Source organism: Anomalospiza imberbis, chromosome 1 (assembly GCF_031753505.1).
Source record: "Anomalospiza imberbis isolate Cuckoo-Finch-1a 21T00152 chromosome 1, ASM3175350v1, whole genome shotgun sequence".
Lineage (NCBI taxonomy): Eukaryota > Metazoa > Chordata > Aves > Passeriformes > Viduidae > Anomalospiza > Anomalospiza imberbis.
The window spans coordinates 148,968,467-148,980,858 of record NC_089681.1 but is presented as its reverse complement, the minus strand read 5'-3'; positions in this window follow the sequence as shown (position 1 = coordinate 148,980,858).

Genomic DNA, 12,392 nt, shown 5'->3' with positions numbered 1-12,392 from the left:
AACTGTTTCATGGCTTTTCTCTCACATATTGCAGGGAAAATAAAAGAATCTACTTCATTTTTTGCCTTCAAGGTAGTCATGGAAACCTGCACCAAATACTGGGCTGAGGCCTTCATGTCATCCAGGGAGACTGGAGTGTTTATTAGGGAATAACAGCTACCAGAACTTCTGCCCTGGACCTGCAGCAGAAACTTTTATACTCTTGGGCTGTTCCTGGCATGTATGTTAAACATATATTCAGAGTCCACGTATTACTAATTAAAGGCTACTTATCTCTATTATCAATTAAAGGATAGTTTTTATCTCTACCACCAATTAAAGCCCAGCTACTTCCTCAATAACTACTATCAGCTATGTTACACTAGAAAAATTAACTTTTTAAAAATATATAGGTAATGCTGATAAACCATTCAGTACTGAGAAAAATAAATAATTAAATTAGTATTGGATTTGGGAGGGAAGTTTTGAATGATTATATTTTCTTCTGATGTCACTGGTTGTTCAATCCTGTCATTTCATTACTGATGCTTCATGTTGTTGTTTCATCTGCATCCGCCACTGTAATTAAAATTAGTGAAGTCAGAAGAGCCAATAACAAAGGGGTTGCACCTTTCAGTTATTTATAAACAGTTCCTCAAAATAATCTTCAGTTATCTCTGGTGAAACAGAAGGGCTGTTGAAGTGTCTGAGAATCTGAAAATCAGCTGATTGTTGGTAGAACAGAATGAATTTCAGGAGTTGGTTTCAAGCATGGCTGATATACAGGAAGAAGAAAAAAGAAAAAGAACATTGACTTAAGAAAATAATTAATCCCCTCTGATGGTGAATTCATTTGTCCACTGGAAACACTTTCAGTGCCACAGCAGATTCTTTATGAAAGCATTTGAGTTGCTTCAAGAGCAGGCTGGAAAAGCTCTGACAAATCTTGTTCTGCTGCAAGTTCCCATTTCTTTCTCCATCTAAAAAGGTCTCTGGAGGCTGGGGAGGACAATTCCTCCATGTGAGGCCCACAAGTAACAAATTCACCATCTGATGTCACCAATGAACAAAACCACACGCTGAGACCTTTCTAGGTACAATGTGACTACTCCCAGGGAGGCATAAAAAGGTAATAAATCACTGCTCAAAAGGATAAAATTCCTCATATTAAATATGAGTGAAATTGTTAGACAGCATCACAGAGTGCACCCACTGGATGAATGAAATGCAGGGATTTTTTTGATGAATGAAAGAGGATTTTTAGTGTCTTTGCAAGGCAGCTATGAGTTCTTACTGAGATCACACCCAAAAGAAACCACCTGATCTGCTGGGCTCCTTGTTGTGGTCCTCTGGGACGTGTGCCAGCGGTTTGAAAGGAAACCAACACATTTCACAGCTGACCCACAATGGTTTAGACCAGTGATGATCAAATGGGGATTCATCGCTTAATTCATCTCACTTCAATGTCCAGGCAGGGCCTCCCACCACATCCTCTTCCTGCCCCATGACCAAGCTCCTGCCCAGGTGAGGAAATCTGAAAGCTTCTGACAATGTACAGGAAAAATAGAGGTTTTGCAGACTGAATAAATTTCAGAAAAGTCAACCAGCCCATGCACAGTTACTCCAGTGCTTCTTAGAGACATGAAGAACATTTCCCTATGAAGAATAAACATGGGTGGAGAATTACTAGGCGCAAAATATATGAACAAGTAATTATCATGAATGGCTTGGGGCTGGAAGGAACCTTAAAGATTATAATTCCAACCTCCTGCCATGGACAAGGCCACCTGCCACTAGAGCAGATTTCTGGCCTTAGACACCACAACCTCTCTGGACAATCTGTTCCAGTGCCTCACCAACATCCCAGTAAAGAATTTCTTCCTAATATCTAATCTCAATCTAGCTTCTTTCAATTTAAGGCCCTTGGACTTTCACTACACCAAAAGTCCCTCTCCAGACTTTTTTTAACCCCCCATTAGACACTGGAAGGTGCCCTAAGTTCTCCCTGGAGCCTCCTCTTCCCCACGAGGAACAGTCCCAACTCTCAGCCTGAATTCACAGGAGAGGTGTTCCAGCCCCCTGACCAGCTCTCCTGAGGGCTAGAACACCTTTCATTATGCACCTGATATTTTTCTATCTTTAGGCTCTCAATAACACACTGCATTTTATGATTTCCTTCCTAGAAGTTCCTAAATGTGGTATTCCAGCTATGTCATTTATTTAAAAAGCACAGTGCCCCTTCCTCACGTTCCTGCTCACCAGTTATGAGCAGAGTTAGGAAATCAACCCCTCAGTGACCTAGGACATGTCTCCTAATTTTAGAAACCTGGGAGAGACATCCTCACACATGAGCTCATTGTCAAGTCTCTTTTTATATCAACAGAGAGAAGCAGACATGTGAAGGAAGTGTTTTGTCTGACCTATTTTAACCATCTCCTTTAAACTTCCAGCTCCTCTCCCAGAGTGTAAAGGAATTCTGAACAGCCAGCTCTTTGTTGACATCTACACTGTGGATATCTAAATCTGGACAGAATAATCCCACCTCCAGTCTGAAATATATGGATCAGCAATATGAAACCCAAACCAAAGTTTCACCTACCACAAAGGATTGAGAAGGAATTTGATTGTTTTGGGTGTCGATAAATTGATGCTGATATATTTAAGGCAACAGAAAAGCTAAAGGAAGATTTAATACCAGACAACAAGAGCTCTAAAGATTTCCATGGAAAATACTCCACAGAAAGCAAGCCTATTAAGGCAAAGAACATCATGATCTTTGCACTATCTTTAATAGAGTAGATATTATTTCTTGATGTTTAAATATTTTGGGTTGATTTTGTTTAGCTATTTTCTAAATTTGCTGAAATTAAAGCTTCCTCATGAGGTCACAGCAGCCAAGGGTCTGACTCTACTTTCTTTTATAAACCAAGAAGATTTTTATTTCCCCTTTATGTACTTCACTGGGAAAGTCCCTCAAGCCCTTGTTCCCACTCACCAAGTCTGTTGCCAATGACAAAACAGGACTCAAAGGATCATTACATCAGGAGGTCTAAGGTGGATTTTCAGAAAGGTTTTACTGCTACAAAGGACAAAACCCTTTTCAGCTGCACATGAATGTCTTGAGAGTCTCAGGCAAAAAAGGCACACCTTTGCTGAAAGAGTTGTCAACAAACAATGTGGAATTTTTTCACAGAACAGTCCACCAGGTTGGATGCAGGCTGCCCATTGTTCTAACATGTGAGCTGGTGTGGGAATCACAGCCTGAAAAATATCCATTCATGACAGATACATTCAGGCAGACTCTTCTGGTATCCATTTTTTTCACTGTGCAGGAAAATTATTGCTTAAGAAAACAAAACTTAAAAGAGAGCTGATACAGTACTAAAACAATTTTGCATGGATATATTTGAAAGATATAGATTCAGCTGCTGCCTGGATTAAGCATATAAAAATATGCCTAGTAAATGAATCTCCAAGTCTCTTAGCAATACTCAGTAATAATCCTTTTACTTTCCTGAGAATAGGATTTTGATTTTTTTTTTCCTTGCAAAAAACTCAGAAAACACCTGTGAATTTTACTAGAACTCCCTTTCTAAAAGTGAAGATAAAGGTGTGATTACAAAAGTAGGAAATTGTAAACTGCAGATGCTGAGATTCCCGTATGCAAATGAGATCTTAGCTGTCCAAATATTTCTGTATGAGGTAGAATTATCAATTTAATTTACTTCCACAAGGACTTGTGTAGGAAATAAATTAATGCAATGTGGTTTTGCAAGAAGAATGACTGCTAAAGGGGATTCATCGAACTGGGGGTAGGAAGGACCTCTGCAGATTGTCTAATCCAACAGCAGGTTATTCAAAACCCATTTTCAATCAGTTTCTGAATAGCTAATCCTTGAGACTAAATAATTTATCTTATCAACCTCTTTTAGTATTTGACCATTCTAACAATAACAAAGTGCTATCTTACAGCTGAATTTCCTGTGTGTCTGTTTGTGCTTTTTGCTTCTTATCAGCACAGAGAAGAGCTGGGTCCATCTCCTTTGCACCCTCTCCTCAGGGATTTCTACATATTGATAAAATCCCCCCAAATCTTCTCTTCTCCAGGCTAAACAGCCACAGGTCTCTGAGTCTCTTGTTGTAATTCCTTAATAACCTTTGTGGCTCCTCACAGAACCCACTGTGTTCATTCTCTCAGTAGCCCAGACCTGGACCAGGCACTCCAGGGCTGAGAGAGAGGAATTATCACCTCTCTTGACGTGCTGCCAAGGCTCTTCCTCATGCAGCTGATGATGCTTTTGGATTTCATCGCTGCAAGGGCCCTTTGCTGGCTCAGGATCCACTTTCTGTCCATCCAGAGCTTTAGGTCCTTCTCTGTAGAACTGCTTCCCAGCAGCTGATTCCCAGCCTGCCCTTGCGCATGGAATTATTCCTCTTCCAGTGCAGGACTTTGCATGTCTCATCCTTCTCCATCTTTCTGCTTATTTCTCAAACCTCTCTAGTTCCCTCTGAGCAACAGCACAATCAATCCCTTGGTCTATCAACCACTCCTCTTAAATTTGTGTAACCCTCAGCCCTCCTGCAGGTGCACTCTGTCCCATCATCCTGATTGCTGGTGAAGGCATTAACCAGCATTGCCATATCAAAAATATCTTTTTAGTTCAGCCCAGCCTGCCCAGGCTCTTTCTACAGTCAGTGGAGATGAAGGTAACCTCAGGGAGCAATTTCTGTATCCAAAATGCCTTAAGGCCAGATTGGATGAGGATTGGAGGGACCTGGTCTAGTGGGAAGTGCCCCTGCCATGGCAGGGGCTTGGACTGGGTGACTTTTGAAAGGTCCCTTCCCTCAAAACATTCTATGGTTCTATGACACTACACCTAATTCTGGACAAAGTGAATTACTACTTTGCAAGAACCAATTTTCTTTTCCTCTGTTTGTTCAGGCCTGATGAGGGCAAACACAGAAAATTCCATTCCTAAAGTTTAAGACACTAAAGCATTAACAGTAAGGAAAACAGAGCCCTGACTTCCCTCTATGTTGAAGCCTTTTCTTACTTTCAGTATTATCTTAGCTCCTTTTATTAACACAGCCTAATAACATCCATGTATGATTTACTTCAGCTGTCCCCCATTACAATTTTGGTAGAGTGTTGGTTTTTGGTTTTTTTATTATTTTCCTTTGAGTGGTTTCAATTAAATGGAAATTCCCTGAAGATATGAGCATTATAATTTGTCCTTACAAAGTACACTCTTTATCACTTCTGTATAACCTGACAGCTCCTGCATTTCATAGTCCTCTAGTTTTATAGAATTTTCCTAACATATAAAAAAAATCTATCTAAAGCTATTCCAAAACAATTTTTAGTAAGTGTTGGTCAGCCAATTTAAGAAAGATATCCAAATTATGAAGATCAGATTAATTTCTTGAATTTCTGCAAAGTATCAAAAACTCTTTGAAAGTCCTAATCCTTTATATCCCATCCCTTCATAGGTGTGGTCAATAAGCCCAGCTTTTCCTGAGCTTTGAAAGTTTATGCTTTTCTGGGACATATGTATAAAACTAAACAAAACTTGACATATTTTTAAAACAAGCTCCATTTAAAATGCCTGAATTTTATAAATAAAAGAAATTCTCATAATATAACAATTCTTCTCCTTCATATTATGCTGCTTCACCAGTACAGATATGATGAAACACTGAAGGTTAATGACACCTCAATTCTGGATATCTGAGTATTTTGACATCGTAATAACTTTGAATGTCTCTTTGATGGAGGTGCTGCTTCAGGCTCTCTGAAAATTCAGGTGGACATGAGTGGATCATACATCCAGAGGTCAAGATTTTCTAGCTTCTCTTTGCAGTGATAGACTCATGATAGCAGAGGCAATGGAACACAATTCATCCCTCCCTGGGCACAGAATTGCTTTTCTTGGCAGGTCTCCTACATAACATCATCAATAAAAATCTTGCCTTGATTGGCATTATTTTCCCTATTGCATTATCCACCAGATTTATTGTGCCCTTATGTTATTGATGTCCCTAGAGGCCTGGTGAAATGACAAAACTTCTTAACTAAAGACCACAGACACTCCAGTGCAGGGAAATAATTACAGACTATCACACATTAGGAAGCATTAGGCAAAGCCAAAAAAAAAAAATCATGTGAGAAGATTCCCTTTTCACAGCAGATCAATTATCCTTTTTAAGCATCTGTGGTATATGTGATACTTCACTGCTAATATGAAATTAATACTGGGATCATAAAGATAACGACGTGCTGCTCCATTCCAGCAGGGCTTTAAGTGCTGCTTGGTGAGGGCCTTCAGAATCATTACTCCACAACCAGGAAAACACATTCCCTACCCGGCATATCAATGTTTTGCAAGAGCTCCCTGATTAATTTGCTTTCTTTGACTGGTGGTCTGCGTTTCTTTCCCTAGTTGTACGTGTAAATGTTGTTTTTTATGATCACACAGGAGGTTGTAAGTGCTGTAACCTGTCCATCAGGCTCTGCTTTGAACCTGCCCAGCACACGTGGAGCAGACATCTCTCACAGGCATCTCTTACAGAAAGAGTAAGAGCAGAGCAGGAAATGCAGCTCTGGACCAGAGCCTTTTATTCCCATTGTCTCTGAGGATCTTCCCAAGTGCAGCACTCAGTACCTTCAAAACAATTCCTTAATTCAAAATATTCTATTATCAGAGTATGATGCCACTGTTAACAACCTCAGTTTGCTCTCCTGATGTGCTGAGCTGATTATCTTAAGATCAAACTGCCATGATAAACCACCACTGCTCCCCAGACCTGAGCCAGGCTCTATGCAAAGTGCTCTTAGCTGTGAGGAAATGCCAAGGTTGTCTTTAAGAAAGCATTCCACTCTTTATTTAGCATGGGCAGACTCCATAGGAGTGTTCCTGTAGCTGGTGGTGGAGCCAAGGGTAAGACTCCAGTCTTGGAGCTCCAGCAGCAGCACATCACACTCTTATCACCCCTGGGTCTGAGAGCAGGACAAAAGTAATAAAATACGAAATGGTTTGGAAGGTGGTGAATACAATGAGCAACTGGTTGTATTTCCTGATGCCAAAGAAATAAATACAAGATGGTGTGAAGAAACCAGTCTGATACAACCTTGGTATTGCTTGGGAGTGTAGCAGAATTGCCAAGTTGTTCAGAGAGGATGATCAAATGATCTTTCTTTGCCTCAGGTGTACAATTCCTCGTCATTTTCCAGTGCAAAGTCGGAGGCATTCTGAGTACAACAGCTTGTACTTCAGTGAGCATTCTGAGCTGACAATCTGTGGTGAGGGCCCAGATGAACCTCCATGCTCCTCCTCTACACTTCTAATCAACATCAAAAGCTTTCATGGGCCAAACTCCAGCCCATCTTGATAAAGAGACAGATAAAATTTGTTTCCCAATTTCTCACTGGGTAGGGGAAAAGATAGCTCTACTATTGTGATTCCTCAAGTAAATATTGTCAAGGAGATGTATCCTAGAACAGGCCTGGGGCTATAATCCTGTCTCTTCCATTCTCAGGGAGGTGAAAATCACATTTTTTTTTTGTTTTAACAGTTTCACTCTTCTCTACTACACTGAAAGGTAAGTTTAAGACAGTGCATGAGCACTTGGAAACTGTGTAATTTTTTCCCCTCCACATTTCCTATTGTCCTTGTTTCCTACTGCATTTCTGACAGCCTGGGCACCCAGCTGTGTCCCATATTGTGCTTAATAAACTCGTTATGTTTGGACATTATTAGGACCTTCCACAGCACGTGTTCTTGCAACACCAGGGATGGAATCCAAGGCACATAAATCTGACTGTCTGAAAGGGAACCATCTCTATCCACACTGGCCTCTCTGAGATGCTTCCACAGTGGATGGAAGACAAGAAATTGCCCTCAGCAGCACATGGCTGTGCCTTGCTCCCGGACAATGTGCTACTCGTCTTGGCAAAAAGAAGGGTAATAAAGCACAAAATCAATTTGATTAGCTCAGGAGAGCCTGTGTGGGATAGGCACAGCCCTGAGAACAGCAGAAGCATCAAATTAAAGAGGAATGAAAGCGACTGAAATAAAAGTCATTGTTGGGTCAAGAGGTCAAGCTGGGAATTAGAAGTGGGCTTTGGACCATCAGCAGAAGAGAGACCTGAAAGTACTTTCCAGAGAGAGGAGGAAAGTAAAAATAAACATACAATTTTGAGAGGACTCCATATGATGTGAATACTTTGTAAACCAATTTCTCTGACACATGAAGACAGTGCAGTGTTAATAGATAGAGATTCCCAACCACATTGTCTCTGATTCAGAGCTGGATCCTCCCTTTCACCTTAAAGCATGGAGTAAACTCATGTCTCTGCAGTGAGGAAAACTTTGATGAGGAAAATTGCATTTCTGGAAGTGTTTCAAGGGTGTATGGATGTGGCACTTGACGATAGGGTTTAGTGATGAACCTGATGATGCTGAGTTAATGGTTGGACTTGATCTTGGAGGTCTTTTCCAACCTAAATATTCAGTCATAGCCTGACACAGAAATAAATGAGTCTAGAGAAAATATTGTCTAGAGGAGAGTGCAGAGAAAAATCTCTTCTCTTTTCTTTCTTCTTTCTTTTTTTTTTCTTTCTTTCTTTCTTTCTTTCTTTCTTTCTTTCTTTCTTTCTTTCTTTCTTTTTCTTTCTTTCTTTCTTTCTTTCTTTCTTTCTTTCTTTCTTTCTTTCTTTCTTTCTTTCTTTCTTTCTTTCTTTCTTTCTTTCTTTCCTTCCTTCCTTCCTTCCTTCCTTCCTTCCTTCCTTCCTTCCTTCCTTCCTTCCTTCCTTCCTTCCTTCCTTCCTTCCTTCCTTCCGATAATGTAAATATTTAGCTTAAATCATACACCACCATTTCACCTTTATTATAAACAAAGTGGCTTTACCACTTCTAGAAGAAAAAGGCAACTATAAATGAACAGAAGTGATTCATTTCCATACAATCTTCTTTTCAGCCAGTGATTAAGACTACCTCTATATTCATCTTCATTATCTGCTCATGGATCTCCATACGAGAGTTCTAGAAGATGAGCTGGCCCCATGGTGCTCTATAGGGTGGCAGAATATGGCCCTAAGGGAACACCTGGGAAGGTCAGAACAATCAGGACCAAAACAATTTCATATTCACATACACAGATATACAAGTATGTGCAGAACTCATTGGCCAATAAATGATGTCCTATTTTATCAATTCTAGAGGTCTCAAAAAACCCGCAAAAGAAACTCATCAAAACACAACTGGAAGATGCCAGTTGTACCCATTATAGCATTCTTTATACTTCTGTCAAATTCCAAGCTACTACAGCAGCAATCTTCTCTACAGATCCTGTGTGAACAGGAGATAATGGAAACTAAAAACATTGGTAATTTTCCTCTCTTGGATGTGTCTGTTGCAGTAAAAACTGGAAATCCTGATTACAGATATTAAGCTGTCTGATGAGGAAGTTTATAAATTGACAGGTCATTGCATCAGACTCAACCCAACTTGCTATGATTCACATTTTCTGTTAGGTGTCATGTGGAACTGGAATATCCCTTGTGGCCCAGAAAACAATCAAAGTGCTATTCCTTTCCACTGGATAGCTTTGTCATTTTATTGTCATGCATCCCAGTAAGACCCAGGATATAAACACGTAAATCCAATCAAGCTGAAATCCCTTCTTCTCCAATGTGCCCACTGCTCAGTTTGAAATAGGTTGACTCATCTCTCAAAGACACAGTAAAAATGCCTCCCTCCCCATGGGGGGTCCTTCAGAGCCCTGGGTGAGAGTTATCTCATTAAAATGTGCACCTCTAAACCCTAGATAATTTCCACGGATATCTTGTATAGTCCCTGAGATGTGATCAGCACATCCCATAGAGTTCACAGCATATGTTAGATTATCCTAAATTATGTATTTCAAAACAACAAATTAATTACGTCCTATTTATCTATATTTTCTATCAGGAGGAAGGGAAGGAAAGAGAAGGATTTGAGAAACAACATTAAAAGATTCAGTCCAAACATTAAAAGTTGCCAAAACTACACTCAGCTGATGAGTAGCATCTTATAGTGGGCAGCAAATTAAGGTTAAATAATGTGTTTAGCAACAGTTTTTTTTCTTGTCGCTCCAACTTCTTCCCCTTTACCTTCCTCATATCAGATGTAAATTCTGTTCAGGTCTTCATTTACACACACCTTGAGCTGAATATGTAATTTAAGTTCAGCTGAAATGGCACTGAAAAAACGTGACCATCACCATGTGCCTTTCAAGCACGTCAGGTAATGAAGGTTTGAGCCTTTAGAAACTCTTTAGGACAAAGGATTTTGGCCAAAGATTTCACAATTTCATCATGGTGTATAATTTATCAGTTCTTTGTTATTCCCCTATTTCCTTGGATACTCTGTGGAGAGGGTTTCTTCTAAGCTCTTGGAATAACTACAAGAACAGTGCTGTAGACAGGGACAACTTCCCAGGATGGTTTCTCATGGAAACACAAGATCTGCCCACCCTGGTCAGCATTTGATAAAAACTTTTTAAAATGATCAGAACACTTCCTAATATCCAATCTAAAGAAAAGCAACCTAAGAAAGAGAGAGCTTAGTTGATCTCCAGCACTGGGAGAGCCACTTCAGCAGCCTCCAAAGGATGCAATTTATTAAGACAAGAAATCCAGCTGTCCCAAAGCCCTCATTTCTGCAGGCTGCATTATTGATGACCCTCATGGCTGCAGATGGCACAAAGCTATATTCAAGTGGCCTCCTTAGGCTTCCTCATCCAAATAGAGGATTAAAGAGGATTAAAGGTAGACCAGGACCAGAAAATAAAGGAGAAACCATAAATGGTACGTGAGAGTCAGCTGGCATAACCTGGGGCAAATTTTTATGGCTTCTCTGTGCTTTGGCTGACCTTGGAAATATCCTTGGAATATACTTCCATGCTTAAATATGGAATATGCTTCCATGTTTAAACACAATATTTGGATATTGTGTTTAAACATGGAAGCAATCCTAGGAATTAGGTACTGGTAGCACAGAATAACATTGAGTTACCTTCACAACATTTTCTGGTTCAGGCATCTCAGTCTTTTCTTGTTGTTCCCTGGGAATGTATTCTGTACCAAAGACCAGCTTTTCTTTTAAGGCACCACTCCAACAAAACACCCCAAACCAACCAACCAACCAAATGAAAAAAAAAAAAAAAAAAAAACCCACAAAAAAACAACACCAAAAAACCCTCACAAACAAACAAAACCCCAAAAACCCCCACCCCAAAACTAACAAACCCCAACCAAATCCTCCACATGCAGTAGAAAAGGTGAATCTGCATTTTATGGTATTTCCACTATCATATCCTAGAGGTCACTTCAGTCCCTGGAGTTTGTTGCCAGCTGCAGCAAATGAGGCATGGGATGAGTTTGTATGTTTTTCTGAAACATGTAACTCACTGGGGAAAGCAGGGTAGGGACACAGAAAGGAAAGGAAGAGAATGATCTTCTCTCAGCAAATAAAACGAAATGTGTGATAACCTGGAGTCAGCACAGTGGGAGCCTGTTTTGGACAAGCAGAATAAATTTTGTGCTGGAGTCTGGATGGGATAGTGCACAGGGGACTCTCCAGGGCACAGTTTTCCTGCCATTAGACATGTCCAGAGAATTGAGTATTTTATTGAAGATAGGTTTATTCGGAAACAACCATGAAATGAAAATGCTGTGTGAGGCAGAGAATATTTTTTCCAGTACTACTTTGCACATTTTGGGTGTGTGTAGGTCTCCCACTTAGATTAAACCAAAATGTTGCGGCATGGATTTAGATGACTTTTGGATTGTTTAATTCTATCCAGCACTGCTTGACTCTAATTGATCACAAAATCCTCCTTGATGGACAATAATCACAGTTTTTATAAAAATAATTCTGGCTCATGTTCTGCAAAGGAGTCTGGTATTCTCTGTTATCTTCAAATCAGCAATGAAAATAATGACAGTTATTAAATAAAAATGTTATTAAATGACAGTTTTTAAATAAAAATAATGTAGGATAACATGAAAACAACCCTTCCAAAAAGCAAAACAAATAATAAACAAATCCCAAACCCAAACCAGGACATTAGGGCTTACAGGTCATAAATAAGCAGGTGAATAAAACCTAATAATTATTCAGTGACAGTCATCCAGCTCCAGTCCAAAAGGCCATGATTAGCATCTCTCTAAAATGGAAATTCATGTGGTTTTCTCTTTCTCCTGCCTTTTTAATGTGTTTCCCAAAGCAAACCAAAGGTAGAGGCCTTCTCAAGGCAATCTTCATCTCTGAAGACAAAAGCAGCGACTTTTGCAGAGTGCCTTGAGAGAAAGGAGGACATTGAGTACTTCACATCTAGGTAACCTCAGTATTACAGATCCACACAGGATTAAT